The sequence below is a fragment of the Heptranchias perlo genome, chromosome 2 (assembly GCF_035084215.1).
Source record: "Heptranchias perlo isolate sHepPer1 chromosome 2, sHepPer1.hap1, whole genome shotgun sequence".
Classification (NCBI taxonomy): domain Eukaryota; kingdom Metazoa; phylum Chordata; class Chondrichthyes; order Hexanchiformes; family Hexanchidae; genus Heptranchias; species Heptranchias perlo.
In genome coordinates this window covers 18,326,106-18,352,337 of record NC_090326.1, presented here as the reverse complement: position 1 = coordinate 18,352,337, position 26,232 = coordinate 18,326,106, and the positions used below count along the sequence as shown (strand labels likewise).

At 43.9% G+C, this 26,232-nt stretch overlaps 1 long non-coding RNA gene across 1 annotated transcript in view; it reads left to right on the top strand.

Moving 5' to 3' along the window:
- Positions 1-26,232, top strand: part of LOC137335483 (uncharacterized) — a 175,163-nt gene that overhangs the window by 375 nt on the left and 148,556 nt on the right. Inside the window, exon 2 of the long non-coding RNA XR_010966433.1 lies at positions 179-251. This is a non-coding gene — a long non-coding RNA (uncharacterized lncRNA). The remainder of the gene's footprint in view (positions 1-178; positions 252-26,232) is intronic.

The window sequence follows — 26,232 nt, the reverse complement described above, 5'->3', positions numbered from 1 at the left end:
GATTATTTGTCTTGCCATGTTGCTAACGTGTTTTAGAGGGTAAAGGAAGAGACAGTTAGTTTGGTGTGACATAACGCGGTACAGTGCATCACTTGAAGAGAATAAAGGGAGTGGGATGGGCAATGAACGGAGGGGTCTGAACTCAAGTAACTCAAGTCGCACCTGTAACTGTTGGCAGGTCCCACAGCGATGATCCCACTCGGCGAGTGTATGTACGCGGGCAGAAAACGGAGGAAACCGATTCAGAAACAGTGAGTACCGCATCAGCAAACGGATGGGCAGCTGTCAAATGTCTAATTTTTCGCCTTTTTGAAAGAAACACACAATTGCTGCCAAGTGTTTGAGGCAGGGATTGTTTGAACATAATGTGATGTTTCCCTGCTGTTATTTAACGGTGGAGCTCTACTGTAAAAATATATTGAAAGGTCCCCATCAAAACGTGATAACAGAACAGTGTCAAACGAGGAAAGAAAGTTCATTATAAAGGCGCTGGGATGTTTTTAAAAGTGAAACTTTCATCATTAAAACATTAAGATAGAAGAAACTGAAAGATATTTTAAGTTGTCAAATAATTTCATATCTAGATAAAAATAACATCATTACAAATAAAGATTCGTGTTTCATTATTAAGTATAGAAACAAATTAATTATTGAACATATCAATCTACAGAGCATTAAATATTTAAATACTTAAATACATATCCAATTATGAAATATAGTGATGTGCATTTCACTATTGAATGTACAGATGTATACGCCATCATTAATTACAGTATATGTTGCATACTCTTAGATAAAGTATATTTTATTATTGATTATTTATTTATTGAGCCAATTGCTTGCATACACACTAATTGTAAACTGCAGGTCAGTGCGTTTTTTTTAAATTAAAAAAAGTTTCCATTTTTTCACAAACAATGCCGTGCACTTTTGTGAAATAGCCCATAATAATGTCAGGGTTCCTGCTCTTGTATTGTTTTGTAAATTAGTTTTCTACCAAGTGTGGTTGATTATTTGACAAGAAGACACTGGCATCTCTCTCTCTCTTTGCAGTAGTTAGAATCATATAATCCGTATGGAGATTATGTGACTGAAATACAAAAGGCCAACTTTAAGTTATTCGATCAGAAACATTTCTTTAAAACACTTTCAGCTCAATGCCTCTTTGCACCAAAACTCAGCCCACGATGTTGTTGAGTTATTTTGTTGTGTGTGTGTGATGCTTTTTCTGATTATAAACCTCAAATTAAATTTCAAACACAAGGGTACTGGGTGGCATTAATTTATATTTTGGTTGTACAGCTGTTTGTTTTCTTTCACAAAAATCAGTACCATGTTGAGTTTGTGCAAGGATTCAGTGATGTGAACTTGAAACGCACCACATAGACTTAAACAGAAAATCATTTGGACAAATCCGCCCTGCTCCAACTCAAATGTAAGCTTCAGGAGCAGTAACACAGGGGCGTGGAGTTCAGTGCTGCAGCAAGAGTTCCTCCTATTGACCAATGAGCCCCCATTTTAACCTAACCCGGAGCCGAGGTGGGTCGGGTCCGATGCCTGTTTCACACCCCACCTGAATTTACACTCCATTGAGGCCAATAGAGGAGTCAATTGTCACTTGTATCACTAGGCGTCAACATGGGGGGGTGGGGGGGGGGGGGGGAATGGCCGCAAAATGGGGTTGACAGCCTTACCCTCCCCTTAACGTTGATGAAGAGATGGGTGACATGTTGAAAGGGGCCTAGCATTGGGCGTCCAAAGCTCCCGCCTCTCTCGGGCGGTAGACCCCTTTAATATGCAAATCGGGCTCCCAGAACGTTGATTGCCATTTCAGGTGGTAATTGGTGGGAGGGGAGCCTGTGCCATGCTCACTCTGACCCACCACACAGGCACTGGACCCGAGGAGGCCCAGCCAAAGGTAAGTGTGGAATTATTTTTGTGGGGCCTGGAGGAGTGGGAGCGTCTCACAAAAATAACCTGGGCCTCTGCCGCCCTGGGACCCCAACCCCCAGCCTCCGCGATCGCGACCCCTCCCCCCTCCGCCCGACCCACCACCCTGCACTGACCTTGCTGGCGGCCCGATCACCAAGTCCCATTCACCCATCACCCCTGTGCTCACTGACATTGGCTCCATTTGTAAATGCCTCCATTTAAAAATTCTCGCCCTTGTTTTCAAATCCCTCCATGGCCTCGCCACTTCCTACCTCTGTAACCTCTTCCAGCCCAACAACCCTCCGAGATCTCTGCGCTCCTCTCCATTTCTTGCCTCTTGTGCATCCCCCACTCTTTTTGCTCCATCGTTGGTGGCCGTGCCTTCAGCTGCCTAGGCCCTAAGCTCTGGAATTCCCTCCCTAAACCTTTCCGCCTCTCCACCTCTATCTCTCCTACTTTAAGATGCTCCTTAAAACTACCTCTTTAACCCAAGCTTTTGGTCACCTGTCTTAATATCTCCTTATGTGCCTTGTGTTAAATTTTGCCTCATTACACTCCGGTGAAGCGCCTTGGGACGTTTTACTACTTTAAAGACGCTGTATGAATGCACGTTGTTGTTGATTATGGGATGCCTGGATCTGGTGAGCTGTATGAGAACACGCCTTTAGTGCCATGCAGCTCTCCAGCCCGACGTTAATGAAGCCGATGCCTCGGAATCGCGGATCCGGGCGATCGATTGGCCAAAACTCAAAATCGATCCCAAAGAGTGAAGTCGGGAGGGGGGTAAAACCAGCGTTGGACTCCAGGCCATCAGTTTCCTGCTGGGTGGGGTTAGGTTAAAATCTCCTCGTGGAATGGGCTGATGAGGAGGGGCCGCGTGAGCTGGTGATGCACAAAGTTCTGTTTTTCAACTAATTTCCCCTAATGTTTAGGGGGTAGATTTTTACGCCCGGGTGTAAATCTGATGTTGGGATCAGCCGCTCGTTACAGAACCAACCCAATTTTTATCTCCGTTGACTGTCTAGGCAGCAAGTTGAAAACCTACCGGGTCCTCTCCTAAAATGGAGATTGGGCTCCATGTACATCAGAGGACCGACTGTTTTAAAGGTGTCAGCTGTGGCTCACTGGGTAGCACTCTCTCCTCTGAGTCAGAAAGTTGTAGGTTCAAGTCGCACTCCAGAGACATGAGCCCATAATCCAGGCTGATATTTCAGTGCAGTGCTGAGGGAGTGCTGCGCTGTCGGAGGTGCCGTCTTTCAGATGAGTTGTTAAACTGAGGCCCCGTCTGCCCTCTCAGGTGGATGCAAAAGATCTCATGACACTATTTCAAAGAAGAGCGGGGGAGTTCTCCCCCGTGTCCTGGCAAATATTTATCCCTCAACCAACATCACTAAAACAGATTATCCGGTCATTTTCACATTGCTGTTTGCGGGAGCTTTCTGTGCGCAAATTGGCTGCCACGTTTCCCACATTACAACAGTGACTGCACTTGAAAAATATTTAATTGGCTGTAAAGCACTTTGGGACGTCCTGAGGTCATGAAAGGAGCTCTAGAAATGAAAGTTCTTTCTTTTCTTCCACCCCACTGACTCGGAGCTCCGGCTACCCAGCAGTAGCCCTGGGGAAGGTGGGAACAGGAGGTGAAGTCCCGATTTTAACCTCTCCCGTCCATTACTCTCCAATGGAGTGTAAAATCAGGTGGGGTGTAAAACGGGCTTTCAATCCAAACTGGTCCCCCCCCCCAACCCCGCTATTCCCACCAGGTTGAAATCTGGGCTCAAGTCTTTCCCTGTGATTTTTGGGGTGCTACTGCTCCATTTCCACTAGGTGGGGGGGCCTTAACATTCAGCCCATTGTGTTTTTCTTGCATGTGTTTTGGAATACAAGGAAATGAGAGAGCGGAAGGAGGGGGGGGCAAAAAGATTCAGTCCATTGAGCCCCCTCCATTGAGCTGTGCGCGTGTCTGTCTGTCTGTGCGCGTGTCTGTCTGTCTGTGCGCGTGTCTGTCTGTCTGTGCGCGTGTCTATGTGTGTGTCTGTGCATCTGTCTGAGCGTGCGTGTGTCTGTGTGTGTGTCTGTGCATCTGTCTGAGCGTGCGTCTGTCTGTCTGTGCGTCTGTCTGAGCACGCGACTGTCTGTCTGTCTGTCTGTGCGTGTGTCTGGGATACGCTAAACAGCTGCTCACTCTGCCCAGTGTGAAAAAACCCATGACCTATATTTTTTTACAAGCTGAAAATATTATTGGCTTTAATTTCTAAAAGACTTTAGTCTAGCTATAAAGTCATTGTTGACAGATTTGCTACACATATTGAACTGCACACTGTTATATAGCAGCCTATAAAACCCAATAGTCTGAAAAACAGAGCTGCATTGAAATAAATTCTGTCATCTAACATGATTCAGATCTTACAAGGCAAGTTTTCACAACGCCCTTTGTGATTTTTCTTTCTTTGGTTACGTGTCCCATTCATTAGAAAATTACTTTTTTTATACTTGTAAATTTTCCAATTGAACGTACCAGGAGTGGAGCCTCTCCCAACGGGAGCCCGTGATTTCACTTAAATGAACATAAAAGATCCCACGGCACTATTCAAAGAGGAGCAGGGGAGTTCTCCCCGGTGTCTTGGGCCAATATTTATTCCTCAACCAACATCACTAACACAGATTATCTGGGTCCCTATCACATTGCAGTTTGTGGGATCTTGCTGTGCACAAATTGGCTGCCGCATTTCCTACATTACAACAGTGACTGCACTTCAAAAAGTACTTCATTTCCTGTAAAGCAATTGGGACGTCCTGAGGTTGCAAAAGGCACTATATAAATCCAAGTTTTTTTTAACAAGTAGGTGGGGGTGCCTGTTTTTTGCTATGTGATTAACCAGTTAATAAAATAACACACATCAAAGTCACACTTTTCCTATCTCATCAGCTTGTCCTTGATTATGAAGAAAAATAGGCATTCTCCCTCTTTAAAAGAGCCATTTGGGGGGCTGTAACTATTAGTCCAGCCTCTAGTATAGGGTCATGCGTACTGTAGAACTAACACTGGCTGCAACACCAATAGCTTGCCTTTAGTTCTTCACCCTTATCTGTTACTTCATGTGCATGTCCTGCAGTGTTCGGCACTAATTGTTTTGCTTTTTCACAAGTTTCCTAGTTGTATTCAGATGCGGTTTGATAGCGCCTTTGTGACATTGAGATCACATCACTGGGGGGATCAACTGATTACATGTTCACATCACTGGGGGGATCGGCTGATTACATGGTCACATCACTGGGGGGATCGGCTGATTACAGGATCACATCACTAGAGGAATCGACTGATTACAGGATCACATCGCTGGGGGGATCGGCTGATTACAGGATCACATCACTAGAGGAATCGACTGATTACAGGATCACATCACTGGGGGGATCGGCTGATTACAGGATCACATCACTAGAGGAATCGACTGATTACAGGATCACATCACTGGGGGGATCGGCTGATTACAGGATCACATCACTAGAGGAATCAGCTGATTACAGGATCACATCGCTGGGGGGATCGGCTGATTACAGGATCACATCGCTGGGGGGATCGGCTGATTACAGGATCACATCGCTGGGGGGATCGGCTGATTACAGGATCACATCACTAGAGGAATCGGCTGATTACAGGATCACATCGCTGGAGGGATCAGCTGATTACAGGATCACATCACTAGAGGAATCAGCTGATTACAGGATCACATCACTGGGGGAATTGGCTGATTACAGGATCACATCACTGGGGGAATTGGCTGATTACAGGATCACATCACTGGGGGAATTGGCTGATTACAGGATCACATCACTGGGGGAATTGGCTGATTACAGGATCACATCACTGGGGGAATTGGCTGATTACAGGATCACATCACTGGGGGAATTGGCTGATTACAGGATCACATCACTGGGGGAATTGGCTGATTACAGGATCACATCACTGGGGGAATTGGCTGATTACAGGATCACATCACTGGGGGAATTGGCTGATTACAGGATCACATCACTGGGGGAATTGGTTGGGGTAAAATCCTAAGCCATCCTAATTTTCCTCAGTAGACACAAGTCGTAACTTCAGGAAGTTGTGCTCCCAGCAGGAAGCCTCACCCACCTGGAGCACAGGAAGCCAGGCACCATCTCCTCACAACTTTCTCTTCATTAATTTTAGTGAATGGGCTATCAGGGTTACATAATCTACGCTTGTATTCCCTTGAGTTTAGAAGGTTGAGGGGTGATCTAACTGAGGCTATGTCCATGCAACAACACTGGGTATCCAAGATGGAATGCTTATGCTAAATATTATAAAGTGATAAAGTAAAAAAAAAATGCTTGTTAGTCTATAGGGTTTCTTAGCTGATTGTATTTTCTGGATAAACTTGAGTTTAAAAGCATGATTGTGCCATTTATTTGAAGAAATGGAGCTCTAATAACTTGATAACCTATAGTACAGCTCTGAACCTTTCCTTGGCCAGTCCTGAGGTGCTATTGGAGGGATGGCTGTCGTTTTTTCATTACTTCACTGCCATACACTAATGATGATTTAATAATCATAGAATCATACAGCACAGAAGGAGGCCATTCGGCCCATCATGCCTGTGCTGGCTCTTTGAAAGAGCTATCAAATTCGTCCCATTCCCACTGCTCTTTCCCCATAGCCCTGAAAATTTTTCCTTTCCCCTGCTAACGTTTCCTTTTCAAGTATCAATCCAAATCCCTTTTGCAGGTTACTAAGTAGTGTCCGTTCAAGAAGGTATTTGTCTATTTTCTCATTATTCTTGTGTGGTTTTATGATTGTAGTTGAATGGTCCATTGTTGCTGATGACACGATGATGGGGCAGTGAGTTAACAGCCAATCGCGTGCTAGAACATCCCATGAGGGTGTGAGTTGAGTTCAGAGTTCAACCAATCAGAATGCTGCAATCGGTAGTGAGCTTCAAGCCTATTCATTGTTCACTAGTAAGAGTGGCGGCTTATCGAGTTTTCTCATTAAACAGGAGACAAGCCTTGCTGAAATGAAACTGGGGTACAGAGAGGAGGGGAGATTGCAGGTCGGAGGGGGCGATCGTGGAGTCGGGGGGGGGGGGGTGGCGATCGCAGGGTCGGGGGGTAATCGCGGGGTCGGGGGGGGGGCGATCGTAGGGTTGGGGTGATCCGGGTTTGTCGAAGAGATCGCGGGTCGGGGGCTTCGGATCATGGGTCTGGGCAGGTTTGGATCTCAGGGGATGGCCGATCACGGCAGGTTAGCCTGGGGGCGGGGTGGGGGGGGGGTGGGAGCACTCCTGTTCCTCCTGGTCCACAAGCAGTGCTGGAAAGACATTTACCTGCTGGATCCGGCCGTTCTCGCCTCCCTTCAGCTGCCGGGTTTCCCGACATCTGGGAAATCCATCCCGCAGCCGTTAAATGTGCAAGTGTGTTAAAATCTGAGGTACGCAGCATCATTAACATATTTAGATTACTGACCCGATTCTCGAGAGTTGGTTGTTGGCCCACCCCCCAACCTGCCTCTGTTAAAACTGGAAGTGGGCGCGATCGAGGCGGGTTGGGGTCGGGTTGGGGTCGGGTTTCAGATTTTTGAAATTTTAACTTACGCTCCCCCCGTCCTGCCCGTCGTAGGGAGTTAAAATCCCCCCCTTAGACTCCAATTCTATGTCCAGTCCTAGTCACCACATTACAGTGTCTCGGAGAGGGTACAGAGGATGGCAAGGAGACTGGTATCAGGGACGAGGCATCTGAGGAGAACCCTAAGGAAACGGAGAAAAGACGACTTGGAGCAGACCTGATCAAAGTTATCAAGATTCTACGGAGTCTGGAAAAACGGAGGGCTCGGAAGAGGGAGGATGAACAGTTTTGATTTATCTCGTTCACACAGAGGATAGTGACTGGGGGGAAAAGACAATGGGGGCAAGATGATGGAACCAGATAATGTTGGATAATTCAAGGGGGCGCGGGATAGTATTTTTGGTGAATGAAGGGATTGAGGCATATCAGAGAGAGGGAGAATGTGTTGTGGCATTTTGTTTTGAACTTTGGGACTGAGCATGGACTGTAATAAACCAGTACATTTCTTTGTTCCTTTTGTAATAACTGTGAATAATTGGCATTTATTATGGACACTGGCCTCTTGTGCATTCCCAATTTCCTTCACTCCACCATTGGTGTCTGAGCCTTCAGCTGCCCAGGCCCTAAGCTCTGGAATTCCCTCCCTAAATCTCTCCACCTTGCTACCTCTCTCTCTCCTACTTTAAGACGCTCCTTAAAACTTACCTCTTTGACCAAGCTTTTGGTCACCTGTCCTAATATCTCCGTTTGTGGCTTGGTGTTAAATTTTGTCTGATAATCACTCCTGTGAGCGCCTTGGAACATTTGCGCTGTATAAATGTAAGTTCTTGTTGATTATGGATATGAGGGAAAGAAGTCTAGCCACTGAAGCCTTTAACCTATAAAAAAGAATATTGTGTATCTATTAAAAATTTATAGACAGGATTATTGTATTAAATAATCCCATCTGTTATAGAATAGATGACCTTTATGTGAGAAAGCTTCATGCTGGTTGCTTTATTTCGTTGCCAAGAGCTAATTATATCTTGAAACCGATTCACCTGTTTGCCCAAGTTTTTGATCACCCATCCTAATATCTGCTACTTTAGCTTGAGGTCCATCGTGTTCCTTGCACCTCTGTGAAGCACCTTGGGCAAGTTTTCTATGTTTAAAGTGCCCTATAAACATATGTTGTTCATCAGCGTAGAGCAAAAGATCAGAGTAACATTGCCTCTAATAATATCACTGGGTTATCATTTTAATTTGTCTCCCTCTTCCTCCTGTGTTTAATTTAATTAGCCACATCAAAGGCTACTACACAAAATAAGAGCTCATGGTGTAGGGGGTAACATATTAGCATGGATAAAGGATTGGTTAGCTAACAGGAAACAGAGAGTAGGCATAAATGGGTCATTTTCAGGTTGGCAAGATGTAACGAGTGGAGTGCCACAGGGATCAGTGCTTGGTCCTCAACTATTTACAATCTATATCAATGACTTGGATGAAGGGACTGAATGTATGATTGCTAAATTTGCTGATGACATAAAGGTAAATAGGAAAGTAAGTTGTGAAGAGGACATAAGAAGTCTGCAAAGGGATATAGATAGGTTAAGTGAGTGGGCAAAAAATTGGCAGATGGAGGATAATGTGGGAAAATGTGAATTTGTCCACTTTGGCAGGAGGAATAGAAAAGCAGTATATTATTTAAATGGAGAGAGATTGCAGAACTCTGAGGTACAGAGGGGTCTGGGTGTCCCAGTACATGAATCACAAAAAGTTAGTATGCAGGTACAGCGAGTGATTAGGAAGGCAAATGGAATGTTGTCATTTATTGTAAGGGGAATGAAATATAAAAGTAGAGATGTTTTACTACAGTTGTACAGGGCATTGGTGAGACCACATCTAGAATACTGTGTGCAGTTTTGGTCTCCTTATTTAAGAAAGGATATAATTGCTTTGGAGGCAGTTCAGAGAAGGTTCACTCGACTGATTCCTGGGATGAGGGGGTTATCTTATGAGGAAAGGTTGGACAAGTTGGGCCTGTGTGCACTGGGTTTAGAAGAATGAGAGGTGATCTTTTTGAAACATATAAGATCCTGAGGGGACTAGATGCTGAGAGGATATTTCCCCTTGTGGGAGAGACTAGAACTAGGGGACACAGTTTAAAAATAAGGGGTCTCCCATTTAAGACAGAGATGAGGAGAATTTTTTTCTCTCAGAGGCTCGTGAATCTGTGGAATTCCCTTCCCCAGAGAGCGGTGGAGGCAGGATCATTGAATATTTTTAAGGCTGAGTTAGATAGATTCCTGATTAACAAGGGAGCGAAAGGTTATAGTAGGTAGACGGGAAAGTAGGGTTGAGGTCGCAATCAGATCAGCCATGATCTTATCAAATGGCAGAGCAGGCTCGAGGGGTCGAATGGCCTACTCCTGCTCTTAATTCGTATGTTCATATGTTCCATCTCCTTTATAAATTTGTTTTTTAATCTCCCCCAATTCCTAATTGGTAATAACACAGTGTGGAACTGAGTCATACGGATCAGCAGTTCCAGATTTAGTCAATGATCTACAATGCTAAAATTGGCCTCAAATGTTGCTGGGCTAGAGAATGGAGAAATCAACTAGGGTGCCTGCTGTTTATTACTGCGAGAACAGTGGGGGTAATTTTTAACCTAGCTCGCCCATCAAGAAACTGATGGGATCGGGAGCAACACTGGTTTTACACCCGGCCCGATATCACTCTCCATTGAAGTCAGTGGAGAGTAATACTGGGTGGGGTGTATAACTGGCGTTCCACCTGATTCTGTGGGCTTCCTGCTCGATGAGTTAGGTTAAAATTACCCCCATTATTTCAGTGAGTGAGTGAGTGGTCAATCCATGGAACAGACTCCCTAGGGAGACGATGGAAGCAGAAAGTGTTGATTCATTCAAATGCAAATTGGATAGATTTCTTTAAGAAAGTAACAATTTGGGATCCAGTATATGAGTAATTTGAGACATGACATGTGGTAAGTGTCACATGCTTGGGAGGAACAGGTGACTTTGGACCTCTGGTTCCCAAAGCTCTCCTCCACTGGGGGTTTTCCTCACCTCATGTCTGGGTCTGTTGTAGACTAATTGATGGAGATTGATTGCTATGATTAGTCAACAACTCCATTATCATTGTATCAGGCGACTGCCGGGATGGTAGAAGGTGAACTAGATGGACCTTGGTCTTTTTTCATCCAGCAATTACTATGTTCCTACAGTACAATAATCCATTCTAGATGGTGCCTGTCTGTGGACGTTGGTGAGGGAAGGATTGGTTTCTGACAATCCACTTAGAAAAGGGCAGCCAGAGCATATGGATCTGTACCTCGGCATGAATCTGCACCTTCAGGAGAGGAAGGGGAAAAGTGAGGGGATGGGCTGGGTGGGGGGGGGGGGTGCGGGGGAGCAAGACAGACATTTTTCCTTTTTAGGGTCAGATTTTCCTCCTTGGCGAAACAGACTTATTTTCAGTCTGAATGAATTTATGAAGAAATTTCCATTGGTCGTACAGATTCCTTCTGGGCTGAATCCTTGTGTAATTGCAGCACTGTTCATCCTTTATACAGTGACTGAGCACAAAGCCATCGTAAGCCATCTGCATTGATCTTGTACGGTGACCTTCTGTGTGTTATTTTCTCTGCCTGTAGCCTCCCATATTGTTTCTTTTAAAACAGACCATGTTTAGTAAAGAATAGTGTGGTGAGGAAAAAAGAGCCAGTTATGGAATGCCGTTCCAGTTAACTCAGTCTTATGATACTGCGTGCATTTTTGGGACATTCTAATTAAAAGCTGTGTTAGCATTTAAGACTGAAGACCAATGTCATTATGGTATGTATATATGTGTGCACATATGTATATATTTTTATATATATTATGTTCTGTGACTTCTAAGTAGTTACAGTTAATAGAACTAACTTAAAAAGGACAAGACAAGGTTTAACATTGTCCATTCACCAGATCATTACATGGAACTACATAGAATTAACAGTATTTGGCCCAATTGGTCTATGCCAGTGTTTATGCTCCATACGAGACTCCTCCCACCCTACTTCATCTCACCCTATCAACATATCCTTCTATTCCTTTCTCTCCCATGTGTTTATCTCGCTTCCCCTTAATTGCATCTATGCTATTCACCTCAACTACTCCTTGTGGTAGCGAGTTCTACATTCCAACCACTTTCTGGGTAAAGAAGTTTCCCCTGAATTCCCTATTGGAATTCCTTATATCATGAGTACATATGTTCAACTACTGCGAACTCTTCATCAATCAGTCCTGTTTCTGTATGTCCCCCTGATTAACAGCTATATCTGTGTGCATCTTTCTGTTGCACAATGCCAACTCATTCTGGAACTTTATGAGGCAACGAATCTTAACACTGCTTAAACAAGGTGACAACTATAGAACCAACTCCACATACACACGAGCAGCCTGGACACCCCCCCCTCGTGAAGAGGATTTGTTTTGACTGATCCCTGAGCCTGTAAGTTCTGGCAGGTCAATGCATGAGGGCACGGACAGACACTATCCTGACGTCGCCACTCGAATCGTGGAGTTATGTGGAGATATGACCGTGGAAATAAAAATTAAACTGCCCTGGAATATGGTGGACAATCTGGACAATTCTAGGGCAAATCAACTGATTTTGCAAAGATACGCATTTAAAGTTTTGTTTCAAGTAAAAAAAAAAGTTTTTAAATTTTGTTCTCGGGATGTGGGTTTCGCTGGCAAGGCTGGCAGATATTGCCCTTGAGAAGATGACGGTGGGCCTTCTTCTTGAACCGCTGCAGTCCGTGTGGTGATGGTGCTCCCACAATGGTGTCACCTTCTGTGGCCATGTGATATACTAGACTGTGGTCAACTAATGAGTGAAAATGTCCATTTATGACTTTGATCCTGGTGTGTGCGCTACCTGAGCATCCTCACTTGTAGCAATGTTTACCATTTCATCTGCTAACCATGACAGGCCCGCTATAGAATGGACATTCTATTACTATACTCCATGCGGTAAACTGAAACTGGGGCCAATATTAACCCCCCCGCCCCACACACAACAACGGACGGGAGAGGGTCGGGTTGGGGGGGGCGGTTAAAAATTTAAAATCGGGGAACGTGTCCCGCCGTGTGCCTGTTGCCTGTTTTTACGACGGCAGGTTTCCTGTTATGCAGTTGGAAGCCTGATTTAAATTTAACAGCTGCGGGCCAGGATTCCCAGGGTTCGGGAAACCCAGCAGTGAAATGGAGACGGGTGCAGCCGGATGCAGCAGTGAAGAGCTTTTTAGCGCACTCCTAGTGGGCCAGGAAGAGCAGGAGTGCTCCCAACCCCCCCCCCCCCCCGCCCCACAAGCAAACCTTCTGCCGATTGTGGCCTCCCTCGCTGCCACGATAGGCGACCCCCCGCCCCAACCCTTGATCTCCGGCCTGCCCCACAATTTGCAGACCACTACCCCACCCGCCCCCTAACGATCTCTAACCTCCTGCCCTGTGATCTGCTGACCACTCCATCCAACCCTCAGTCTATAACCACCTGCCCTGTGATCGTCCGACTCCCCCCGCTCCCCCCCCCCCCCCCCACCCGGCTCCAACCCTCGATCTCCGGCCTGCCCCGTGATCGGCCAACACCCCCACATCCCCCACCCCGAGCTCCGACCGCTGATCCCTATCCTTGATTGCATTCTCCGTCTCTCCCGAATGCTGGGCTCTTCCCCCTGAATCTGATTTTTTTTTAAAAATACACCCAAATGTATTAAAATGAATATTCCGCTAGCTTATTATATTTGTAGGTAATAGGTAAATTATATAACAAAACCATCAGTGAGAATGGTTATTAAAAATCTCTGCTTACCCAAAGTGCAAATTAAAAAATGCAAAGAACATCTTAAAACTACGTACAGCTACAACACTGGCATCTACCCGGCAGTGTGGAAAATTGCCCAGGTATGTCCTGTCCACAAAAAGCAGGACAAATCCAATCCGGCCAATTACCGCCCCATCGGCAAAGTGAAGGAAGGTGTCGTCGACAGTGCTATCAAGCGGCACTTACTCACCAATAACCTGCTCACCGATGCTCAGTTTGGGTTCCGCCAGGACCACTCAGCTCCAGACCTCATTACAGCCTTGGTCCAAACATGGACAAAAGAACTGAATTCCGGAGGTGAGGTGAGAGTGACTGTCCTTGACATCAAGGCATCATTTGACCGAGTGTGGCACCAAGGAGCCCTAGTAAAATTGAAGTCAATGGGAATCAGGGGGAAAACTCTCCAGTGGCTGGAGTCATACCTAGCACAAAGGAAGATGGTAGTGGTTGTTGGCGGCCAATCATCTCAGCCCCAGGGCATTGCTGCAGGAGTTCCTCAGGGCAGTGTCCGAGGCCCAACCATCTTCAGCTGCTTCATCAATGACCTTCCCTCCATCATAAGGTCAGAAATGGGGATGTTTGCTGATGATTGCAGAGTGTTTAGTTCCATTCGCAACCCCTCAAATAATGAAGCAGTCCGAGCCCACAAGCAGCAAGACCTGGACAACATCCAGGCTTGGGCTGATAAGTGGCAAGTAACATTCGCGCCAGACAAGTGCCAGGCAATGACCATCTCCAACAAGAGAGAGTCTAACCACCTCCCCTTGACATTCAATGGCATTACCATCACCAAATCCTCCACCATCAACATCCTGGGGGCCACCATTGACCAGAAACTTAACTGGACCAGCCATATAAATACTGTGGCTACAAGAGCAGGTCAGAGGCTGGGTATTCTGCGGCGATTGATTCACCTCTTGACTCCCCAAAGCCCTTCCACCATCTACAAGGCACTTGCCTGGTTGAGTGCAGCTCCAACAACACTCAAGAAGCTCGACACCATCCAGGACAAAGCAGCCCGCTTGATTGGTACCCCATCCACCACCCTAAACATTCACTCCCTTCACCACCGGCGCACAGTGGCTGCAGTGTGTACCATCTACAGGATGCACTGCAACAACTCGCCAAGACTTCTTCGACAGCACCTCCCAAACCTGCGACCTCTACCACCTAGAAGGACAAGGGTGGCAGGTACATGGAAACAACACCACCTGCACGTTCCCCTCTAAGTCACACACCATCCCGACTTGGAAATATATCGCCGTTCCTTCGTCGTCGCTGGGTCAAAATCCTGGAACTCCCTTCCTAACAGCACTGTGGGAGAACCGTGACCACACGGACTGCAGCGGTTCAAGAAGGTGGCTCACCACCTTCTCAAGGGCAATTAGGGATGGGCAATAAATGCCGGCCTCGCCAGCGACACCCACATCCCATGAACGAATAAAAAAAAAAGCTCGAATGTAGTTATTTCAGTCCAGTTTGTAATCTATAAATCCACACCAAGCCCCGATCCTGTGCTTCGATTGCCAGGGACCTTCCCGGACGGTTCTCGGCTGCAGCCTCCTGCCGCTGGTTTTCCCGCCCGGTATAATGAGGTCCTGCTATTAAATTTAGCAGGATGTCCACCTCCCCAGGATTTCCAGATTTTCCCTCCCCCGCTACCGCGGTCCCCCGCAATTCTCCCTGTAAATATTGGATCCAATATCTTTGCAATCCAAGTTGAGGTGCAATAAAGCTAACAAGAGTACACTGCACCTATGATTTTATTTTCCAATTTCCATTTTCTACACCAGAGTTCATTTAGACTTCTGAGGGAGTTTTCTGGTTTATTGCTGGTTACTGCTGAATTATAGGCTATTTTGTCCTTACGCTAAATTATGGTCTGATCAGACTTGGACAGTTTCAGACATCAGAAAGAAGAGAGGATTTCCATCCAATTCAGCTCGGGATCCAGTAGTGCAGATCAATCGTACTGCTCAGTCCCTGAACAATTATCAGTGAATCCCCTGTCACATTCGTGGCTAATGATCCCAATTCACTTCAAACCTAAATGCAAGTTTTCTTTTCTCTTTTTTGTTTAGATGAAAGCCTCAGTTTCTCCCAAAAGTCTGGGTTGAGACTTGGAATTTTTGCCCAGAGTATTCACTCTGTTTTACCAAATCACTTTTTAAACCTCTATGCCTGGCAACTCCAGGTATACAGAAATGTCCATTTTGTAATGATTTAATATTATTACATGGAATTACAAAGAATGTACAGCACAGAAACAGGCCATTCGGCCCAACTGGTCTATGCCGGTGTTTGTGCTCCACACGAGCCTCCTCCCACCTTATTTCATCTAACCCTATCAGCATATCCTTCTATTCCTTTCTCCCTCATATGTTTATCTAACATCCCCTTAAATGCATCTATGCTATTCGCCTCAACTATTCCATCTGGTAGCAAGTTCCACATTCTAACCATTCTCTGGGTAAAGATGTTTCTCCTGAATTCCCTATTGGATTTATTGGTGACTACCTTATATTTATGGCCCCTAGTTTTGGACTCCTCCTCATCTACCCTATCAAACCCCCTCGTAATTTTAAAGATCTCTATTACACCACCCCTCAGTCTTCTCTTTTTTAGAGAAGAGCCCCAGCTTATTCAGTCTTTCCTGATAGCCCTCTCAGTTCTGGTATCATCCTTGTGAATCTTTTTAAGTACATAAGAACATAAGAAATAGGAACAGGAGTAGGTCATAGGGCTCCTCGAGCCTGCTCCACCATTCAATCATATCATGGCTGATCTTCAACCTCAAATCCACCTTCCCCGCCCGATCCGCATATCCCTTGATTCCCCTAGAGTCCAAAAATGTATCTATCTCAGCTTCAATATACTGAAGGACTGAGCATTCACAGCCTTCTGATGTAGAGAATTCCAAAGATTCACAACCCTCTGAGTGAAGAAATTCCTCCTCATCTCAGTCGACCCCTTATCCTGAGGCTATGCCCCCTAGTTCTAGATTCTCTAGCTGGGGAAACAGTCTCCCAGCGTCTACTCTCAGCATCTAGCCCCCTCAGAATCTTATATGTTTCAATGAGATCACCTCTCATTCTTCTGAACTCCACAGGGTATAGGCCCATTCTATTCAAACTTTCTTCATAGGACAACCCTTTCATCCCAGGAATTAATCTAATGAACCTTCGTTGCACCGCCTCTAAGGCAAGTATATCCTTCCTTAGATAATGAGACCAAAACTGTATGCAATATTCCAGGTGAGGTCTCACTAAAGACCTGTACAACTATAGTAAGACTTCCTTACTTTTGGACTCCAACCCCCTTGCAATAAAGGCCAACATGCCATTTGTTTTCCTAATGGCCTGCTGTACCTGCATACTGACTTTTTGTGTTTCTTGTAGAAGGACACCCAAGTCTCTCTGAACACCAACATGTAATAGTTTCTCACCATTTAAAAAATATTCTGTTTTTCTATTCTTCCCACCAAAGTGAATAATCTCACATTTCCCCACATTACACTCCATCCATGGATTGTAAATAGCTGAGGCCCAAGCACCGATCCTTGCGGCACCCCATTAGTTACAGGCTGCCAACTTGAAAATGACCCATTTATCCCTACTCTCTGTTTTCTGTCCTTTAACCAATCCTCTATTCATGCTAATATATTACCCCCAATTCCATGAGCCCTTACCTTGTGTAACAACCTTTTATGTGGCATCTTATCGAATGCCTTTTGAAAATCAAAATATACTACATCCACTGGTTCCCCTTTATCTACCCTGCTAGTTACATCCTCAAAAAAACACCAATAAATTTGTCAAACACTATTTCCCTTTCATAAAACCATGTTGACTCTGCCTAATCATATTACGATTTTCTAAGTGCCCTGTTACCACTTTCTTAATAATGGATTCCAGCATTTTCCCAACGACCGATGTCAAGCTAACAGGCCTGTAGTTCCCCATTTTCTCTCTCCCTCCCTTCTTGAATAGTGAGGTAACATTTGCTACCTTCCAGTCCACTGGAACCGTTCCAGAATCTAGAGAATTTTGGAAGATCATAACCAATGCATCCACTATCTCTGCAGCCACCTCTTTTAGAACCCTTGGGTGTAGGCCATCAGGTCCAGGGAATTTATTGGCTTTTAGTTCCATTAGTCTGTCCAGTACTTTTTCTCTAATGATATTAATTGTTTTAAGTTCCTCACTCTCATTTACCCCTTGGTTCCCCATTATTTTTGGTATGCTTTTTGTGTCTTCTACTGTGAAGACAGATACAAAATATTTGTTTAACACATCTGCCATTTCCTGATTTCCCATTATAATTTCTCCTGTCTCAGCCTCTAAGGGATCAATGTATACTTTTGCTACTATCTTCCTTTTTACATACTTGTAGAAGCTCTTACAATCCGTTTTTATATTTCTTGCTAGTTTACTTTCATATTCTATTTTGGTCGTCCTTTGTTGGTTTCTAAAACTCTTCCAATCCCCAAGCTTATTACTCTTCTTGGCAACATTATAGGCCTCTTCTTTCAATCTAATACTCTCCTTAACTTCTTTAGTTAGCCACGGGTGGATCACTTTTCCTGTGGAGTTTTTATTTCTCAATGGAATGTATATTTGTTGAGAATATTGAAATATTTCTTTAAATGTTTCCCATTGCTTTTCAACTGTTAAACCCTTTAATTTAATTTCCCAATCTACCTTTGACAACTTGCCCCTTATACCTATGTAATTTGCTTTATTTAAGTTTAAGACTTTAGTTTCTGACTTAAGTACATTACTTTCAAACTCAATGTGAAATTCTATCATATTATGATTGCTCTTCCCCAGAGGTTCTTTTACTGTGAGATTACTAATTAACCCTATCTCATTACATAATACAAGATCTAATATAGCCTGTTCCCTGGTTGGTTCCATGATGTATTGCTCTTGGAAACCACCTTGAATATACTCCATGAACTTCCAAACTACCTTTACCAATTTGATTTGCCCAATCTATATGCAGATTAAAGTCCCCCATGATTACCGCATTACCTCTGTTACAAGCTCCTATTATTTCATAATTCATACTCTGTCCAATGTTATAGCTACTATTCGGGGGTCTATAAACTACTTCCACCAGTGTTTCCTGCCCCTTGTTATTTCTTATCTCCACCCCTACTGATTCTACTTCCTGATCCTCCGAGCCAAGGTCCTTTCTCACCACTGTCCTTATGTCATCCTTTATTATCAGGGCTACACCCCCTCCTTTTCCATTCTGCCTGTCTTTCCGAAATGTCAATTACCCTGGAATATTTAGTTCCGAACCTTGGTCATTTTGCAACCAGATCTCTGTAATGGCTATTAGATCAAACCCATTTATTTCTATTTGTGCAATTAATTCATTTACCTTGTTACGAATGCTCTGTGCATTCAGATAAAGAGCCTTTAATTTTGACTTTTTACCATTTTTTCCTGCTTTGACTTTTTGCACTTTCTCCAGTGCCTTTATATCCATCTTATAAGATGGAGACCAGAACTGTGCACAGTAGTCTTGTGGTCTAACAAGGATCTATTCAAGTTTTAACATAAATTCCCTGCTTCCACTAGAAATGAATCCCATTATCACCTAATGTTGAATCATTTATGGATATTATTGCTTTTGCCTTGTTAAAAGTGTAACAACTTGAAGGAAGATAAATGGCAAAATATGGCTGAAACCTTTTGTTTCATTAACTGCACTCAAAACCTAATCTATGTAGCAAGGAACAGCACAAGCTCCCACTCTGGTGTTTGCAGGGATTGTGGAATGTGTCCACTTAAAGGAAGGGATGGTAAATGAGATACTTTGGGATCAATTCATTATACTTCATGTTTCAATTATTGAAACACATAAGTTTCCAAAGATGTTAGCACAACTGCAAAGTTGTTAAAAACAAAAGGAACTTTTAATACCAATTCAGGACATTGTAAAGTCACTAATTAAATCTGGCTCTGGATTCCTGACACCATATTCCCATAACCCACAGGCATCTCATGACCATCTTGAATTGTGGTTACGGTTGTGACTGATGCAGTTGTTTGTGGAATCACTGCCAGGTTAATAGTCTTAGCTCCAAATAATGTTCCCACAGCTGTGACCTCAGTTGACCCTCAATTTCTCTGCTAATCGCCCATCTTTGTACATAGAGGATCACTTTACAGATATCTTTTGATTGATGATTTAAGCATATCAAACACATGCGATTAGACTAAATAATATGATAACATCTGATCTCACATTCTAGGATATTGGTTCCATCTTTTCTGGTATCAATTTTTGTATCAAAATTTTGTACGTAAAGGGTCCTAGGATTTGCACATTCACCATGACAATCTTTCTTGGCCTCCCTGTGTTCAACTTTAGCCCATTCATCAGTAACTAGGTAATGCTGTGCAGGTAGCTGTTTGTGGAGTTAATGAGCTCTTGAGAAAATGGAACAGTTTGGTTGTTGGAGACTTATACAATATTCTCTATCCTCCCTTCACAGTTTGACCTTTACTTTCTGTTGCCCCATTTGATTCTATGTGATGGGGAACAATGTCAATGTCCATTCTGCTGCATTAAAATCCCAAAATATCACATTGTTAAAAGTTGCTCTGTTTCTGGTAGCATGTATTTAAGGCTTGGTTTTAGTCAATGAGCAGTGGCTGGAACTGCAATCTAGCTCAATGGACAAACACCCAATCATTCCAAGTGTGCACCCTACAATCACGTAATGGTTCTGCAATGTCTATATGAAGCTGTGGTTGGTCTGAGTGTTCCCATAGGCGTATCAGTGCTTCTGCTGTGGTCTTTCAAATCTTTATTCATAGAGTCATAGAGAGTCATAGAGTTATACAGCACGGATAGAGGCCCTTCGGCCATCAGCCCTGTCTACTCTAATCCCATATTCCAGCATTTGGTCCGTAGCCTTGTATGCTATGGCATTTCAAGTGCTCATCCAAATGCTTCTTGAATGTTGTGAGGGTTCCTGCCTCCACAACCCTTTCAGGCAGTGAGCTCCAGACTCCAACCACCCTCTGGGTGAAAAAGTTCTTTCTCAAATCCCCTCTAAACCTCCCGCCTTTTACCTTGAATCTATGTCCCCTTGTTATAGAACCCTCAACGAAGGGAAAAAGCTCCTTAGTATCCATCCTATCTGTGCCCCTCATAATTTTGTACACCTCAATCATGTCCCCCCTCAGCCTCCTCTGCTCCAAGGAAAACAAACCCAATCTTCCCAGTCTCTCTTCATAGCTGAAGCGCTCCAGCCCTGGTAACATCCTGGTGAATCTCCTCTGCACCCTCTCCAAAGCGATCACATCCTTCCTGTAGTGTGGCGACCAGAACTGCACACAGTACTCCAGCTGTGGCCTAACCAGTGTTTTATACAGCTCCATCATAACCTCCTTGCTCTTATATTCTATGCCTCGGCTAATAAAGGCAAGTATCCCATATGCCTTCTTTACCACCTTATCTACCTGTTCCGCCGCCTTCAGGGATCTGTGAACTTGCACACCAAGATCCCTCTGACCCTCTGTCTTGCCTAGGGTCCTCCCATTCATTGTGTATTCCCTTGCCTTGTTAGTCCCTCCAAAGTGCATCACCTCGCACTTTTCCGGGTTAAATTCCATTTGCCACTGTTCCGCCCATCTGACCAACCCATCTATATCGTCCTGCAGACTGAGGCTATCCTCCTCGCTATTTACCACCCTACCAATTTTTGTATCATCAGCGAACTTACTGATCATACCTTTTACATTCATATCCAAGTCATTAATGTAGACCACAAACAGCAAGGGACCCAGCACCGATCCCTGTGGTACCCCACTGGCCACAGGCTTCCAGTCACAAAAACAACCTTCGACCATCACCCTCTGCCTTCTGCCACTAAGCCAGTTTTGTATCCAAAGTGCCAAGGCACCCTGGATTCCATGGGCTCGTACCTTCTTGACCAGTCTCCTGTGGGGGACTTTATCGAAGGCCTTACTGAAATCCATGTATACCACATCCACTGCGTTACCCTCATCCACACGCCTAGTCACCCCCTCAAAAAATTCAATCAAATTAGTCAGACATGATCTTCCCTTGACAAAGCCATGTTGACTATCCCTGATTAATCCTTGCTTCTCCAAGTGGAGACTAATTTTGTCCTTCAGAATTTTTTCCAATAATTTTCCTACCACTGATGTTAGGCTCACTGGCCTGTAGTTCCCCGGTTTTTCCCTACTCCCCTTCTTGAATAATGGTATTACATTAGCGGTTCTCCAGTCCTCTGGCACATCCCCTGTGGCCAGAGAGGTTCTGAATATATGTGTCAGAGCCCCCGCAATCTCCTCCTTTGCCTCACACAGTAGCCTGGGATACATTTCATCCGGGCCTGGGGATTTATCCATTTTTAGGCCTGCTAAAACCGCCAATACCTCCTCCCGCTCGATGTTAATATGTTCGAGTATATCACAGTCCCCCTGCCGTATTTCTATGTCTACATCGTCCTTCTCCATAGTGAAAACAGATGCAAAAAATTCATTTAGAACCCCTCCTACATCTGCCGGCTCCACACACAGATTGCCATTTTTGTCCCTAATGGGCCCTATTTTTTCCCTAGTCATCCTCTTACCCTTAATATACTTATAAAACATCTTAGGATTTTCCTTTATTTTGCTCGCCAGTGTTATTTCATGGCCCCTCCTTGATCTCCTAATTTCTTTTTTAAGTATCCCCCTGCACTTTTTGTACTCCTCTAGGGCTTCCTCCGTCTTTAGCCTTTTGTATCTGCCAAAAGCCCTCCTTTTTTTCCTAATCCATTCTCGTATATCCCCTGACATCCAAGGTTCCCTGGAGTTCTTGGAACCACCCTTGACCTTTACGGGAACATGTTGCCATTGTATGGTCTCAATCTCCCTTCTGAAAGACTCCCATTGCTCCGATGCGGATTTTCCTACAAGCAGCTGATCCCAGTCCATTTTGGCCAGATCCTGCCTTATCCTATTAAAATCGGCCTTCCCCCAATTTAGAACCTTTATTTCCGGCCCCTCCCTGTCCTTTTCCATGACCACCTTAAATCTCACCGAATTATGGTCACTCTCACCAAAGTGCTCACCTACTAGCACTTCTTCCACTTGGCCGGCCACATTCCCTAGAATTAGGTCCAGTACCGCCCCCTCTCTTGTAGGACTTTCTACATGCTGGCTCAAAAAGCTCTCCTGGATGCACGTTAAGAATTTTGTACCCTCTAAGCCTTTTACACTCTGAGTATCCCAGTTAATATTGGGGAAGTTGAAATCCCCCACTATTATGACCCTATTATTTGCACAATTTTCTGAGATTTGCCTACATATCTGTTCCTCTATCTCCCCCTGACTGTTTGGGGGCCTATAGTACACTCCCATCAAAGTGCTTGCCCCCTTTTTGTTTTTAAGCTCCACCCATATGGCCTCATTAGAGGAACCTGCTAATATATCATCCCTCCTTATGGCAGTAATTGATTCTTTAATTAATATTGCGACCCCCCCTCCTCTTATACCTCCCCCTCTGTCTCGCCTGAAGATTCTGTACCCCGGAATATTGAGCTGCCAGTCTTGCCCCTCCCTCAACCATGTCTCTGTGACAGCAACAATATCATACTCCCATGTGTTTATCAACACCTTCAGTTCATCCACCTTATTTGCAAGACTCCTTGCATTAAAATAGATGCCATCCAGCCTTGCCCTCACATATTTGCCCTGTCTTCCAAGCTGACTTGTTTTTTTCTCTATATTTGGCTGCACATCACCCCCTATTGTAGCTCCACTCTGTATCCCATCCCCCTGCCAAGTTAGTTTAAACCCCCCCTAACAGTGCTAGCAAACCTCCCCGCAAGGATATTTGTCCCGCTCTGGTTCAGGTGCAACCCGTCCGACTTGTACAAGTCCCACCTTCCCCAGAAGCAGGCCCAGTGATCACATCCCATACTTGGGATGTGATCATGTGCTCCCACACCTGACATTTATTGTCCATCCCTCATTGCCCTGACAATTGAGTGGCTTGCTAGGCCACTTCAGAGGGCAGTTAAGAGTCAAGCACATTGGTGTGGGTCTGGAGTTACATATAGACCAGACCGAATAAGGACGGCAGGTTTCCTTCCCTAAAGGACATTAGTGAACCAGTTGGGTTTTTTACGACAATCCAACAGCTTCATGGTCACTTTTACTGATACCAGGTGAGGCTCCCTGGCAGCACTGTGGATTTGGAAATGGACAGCTCAGTAAGCTGCTCTGGTAAAATCTCAATAGTTCTTTTTTTCTGGAACAAGATCAACTTTTCCCTGTAAAACCTGCCCTTTTTTCACCTGTATATTTCCTTTTTAGATTGTTGGCAAATCCAGAGAGAAAAGATTTTCCATGGGCTGTCCATTTTTTTCACATATTCTAACAAATCCTAACATTACAGTAAAAAAAATACTTAAATGTCAGGACTAGCTTAATTACTGTAATACTAACTCTCTACAAATCAAACAAACATTTAAAACAATTAAAATTTAAAAATGTAATCCTTTTAATTCTGCTGTCCATGTTGTCTCATTCTATCTAACCTATCTGAGATTAATAGATTTTCGTTATGCAAGTGTGTTAAGGGATATGGAACCAAGGCGGGTAAATGGAGTCAAGATACAGATCGGCCATGATCTAATGGAATGGTGAAACAGGCTCGAGGGGCTGAATGGCCTATTCCTGTTCCTATGTTCCTAACCTATCTTTTCTGTACTATTTTTGTTAAACTACAGACTTCAAAATATGTAATTTCTTTTTGATTCCTCCTGGCTTTTACTTTGATTTTATTTTGATTGACTGAAAAAAACATTTTTTAAGGTTGTGTTTAGCCAGTCAAAAGCCATAGAGGTCACCGGGTTAATCTGTGATCCATCAAAACAGGAAGGGCTGCTGATGGTTTAATACACCCTACATCAGCTCTGAGCAGAATTATGCTGTGTTCTGAGGCACATTAAGGGGTCAGATATATATTTATTATATATACATGTGTGTATGTAGGAAAATGTCATATACTGGAAAAATGAAACGTACAGTACATTTATAACTAAAATTTACTTTTGGCCTTTCTGTGCCTTTGCTGGTCTTTACTTTGTTTCTCAGTCTTATTGCTTATCACTCTCTTGACTTTGATTCCCTCTTTTTTCTTTGTCCTATTTATTGTCTCTTTTCCTCCCGCTCCCTCTGCTTTTTCTCATTTTATCTCTCTGTCTCTGTGATCTATACTCATGACTGGAATTGGGAGATCTACAGAACAAACAATATCGGTCAAAAGAAAGAAGAAAGATCTTGCATTTATATAGCACCTTTCACAGCCTTAGGACATCCCAAAGTGCTTTATAGCCAGTATTGTCACTGTTGTGATGTAGGAAACACAGCAGCCAATTTTCACACAGCAAGATCCCACAGGCAGCAATGAGATAATGACAAGGTAACCTGTTTTAGTGATGTTGGTTGATTGATAAATATTGACTCGATTACCAGAGAGAACTCCCCTGCTCTTCTTTGAATGGGATCTTTTACATCCACCTGAGAGAGCAGACGGGGCCTCAGTTTAACATCTCATCCAAAAGAAGGCACCTCCGACAGTGCAGCACTCCCTCAGTACTGCACTGAAGTGTCAGCTTGGATTACGTGCTCAAGTTTTTGGAGTGGGGCTTAAACCTATGACCGTCTGACTCCGAGGAACAAGTACTACCACTGAGCCACAGCTGACACCTATTTTAAAAATGATTAGAGCAGAGGGGAAATTCCCATCCCTGTCTGTCTGGACACCTGCTATTTGATGCCACGTTTGCCTTGACTCAACTGAATATGTAAAATATTGATTTCCTATAATCTTATACATAGCAAGACTCATTCCGATATATTGCACGCAGGGGATAATAAAATTATTTTTTAAATTATTACTGAGATTCACTAAAAAAATGCATATTATGGGGCTAGATTTTCCACCCATTGACAATGAATGCGTGAAGCGATCCCTATATTGGCATAGTTCTTTATTTTACTGCCAATAATCTATATTTGTAGTCTAGCTCCATGTTAAATTGAGGAATCCCCATAAATATAGGGGCATTCTTAAATAGCGAGCCCTGATACTCTTTTTTAAAAAAAAATTAAACAGTAAAACCCTTGGAGGAAGTTCTACTTAATTTAAAGTATAGAATTGTGCAATTTAATCACAGAAACCAACAAAGAATTGATGTGATTTCGAAAATGAACTCACAAACTCCTTTTTAATGTTTTGTACCATTTGGTGCAGGATTTTTATTCCACTCACCCTGATGTGCCTTTTAATTTTCATCGGCTACTTGAGATATCAAACTTTTTTTGCTTTTGGCGAGTTAAAACTTTTGTGTGGAGGTAAGTATATGAGAGAAGGGTGGTGATGTATTATTACAGAGCATACTCTGTGTTGCTTTTTCTTTTATTATTACAATTTTTGCAACATTTATACTTCCAGGGAGTAAGGACCTTGTTTACAGAGCCTGACTCCTGTCTGGCTACATCCTCAGTCCTCCTGGCCAAGAGAAAATTCTACGCAATGCTATCCCCTGTCAGTTAACATTTTAAATGTTTAGAGAATGTGCGGAGAGGAGAATCCCTGCTCTCTAAATATTTAAATTAATGTCATTTTAGATTTAACGAGAGCCCGGGGGGAGGGAGGGAGTGGTCTAATAAACTTTTCCATCCCTGAGCACTTGAAAAACTAGGTTTTACTCTGCACTGGATTTTACACTCATGTGGTGTTAAATCGAAGTGGTGTGAGTCTTTCCCCATTGTAAGTTTGGGTTCTGACTCCAGATTTGCACGCAAG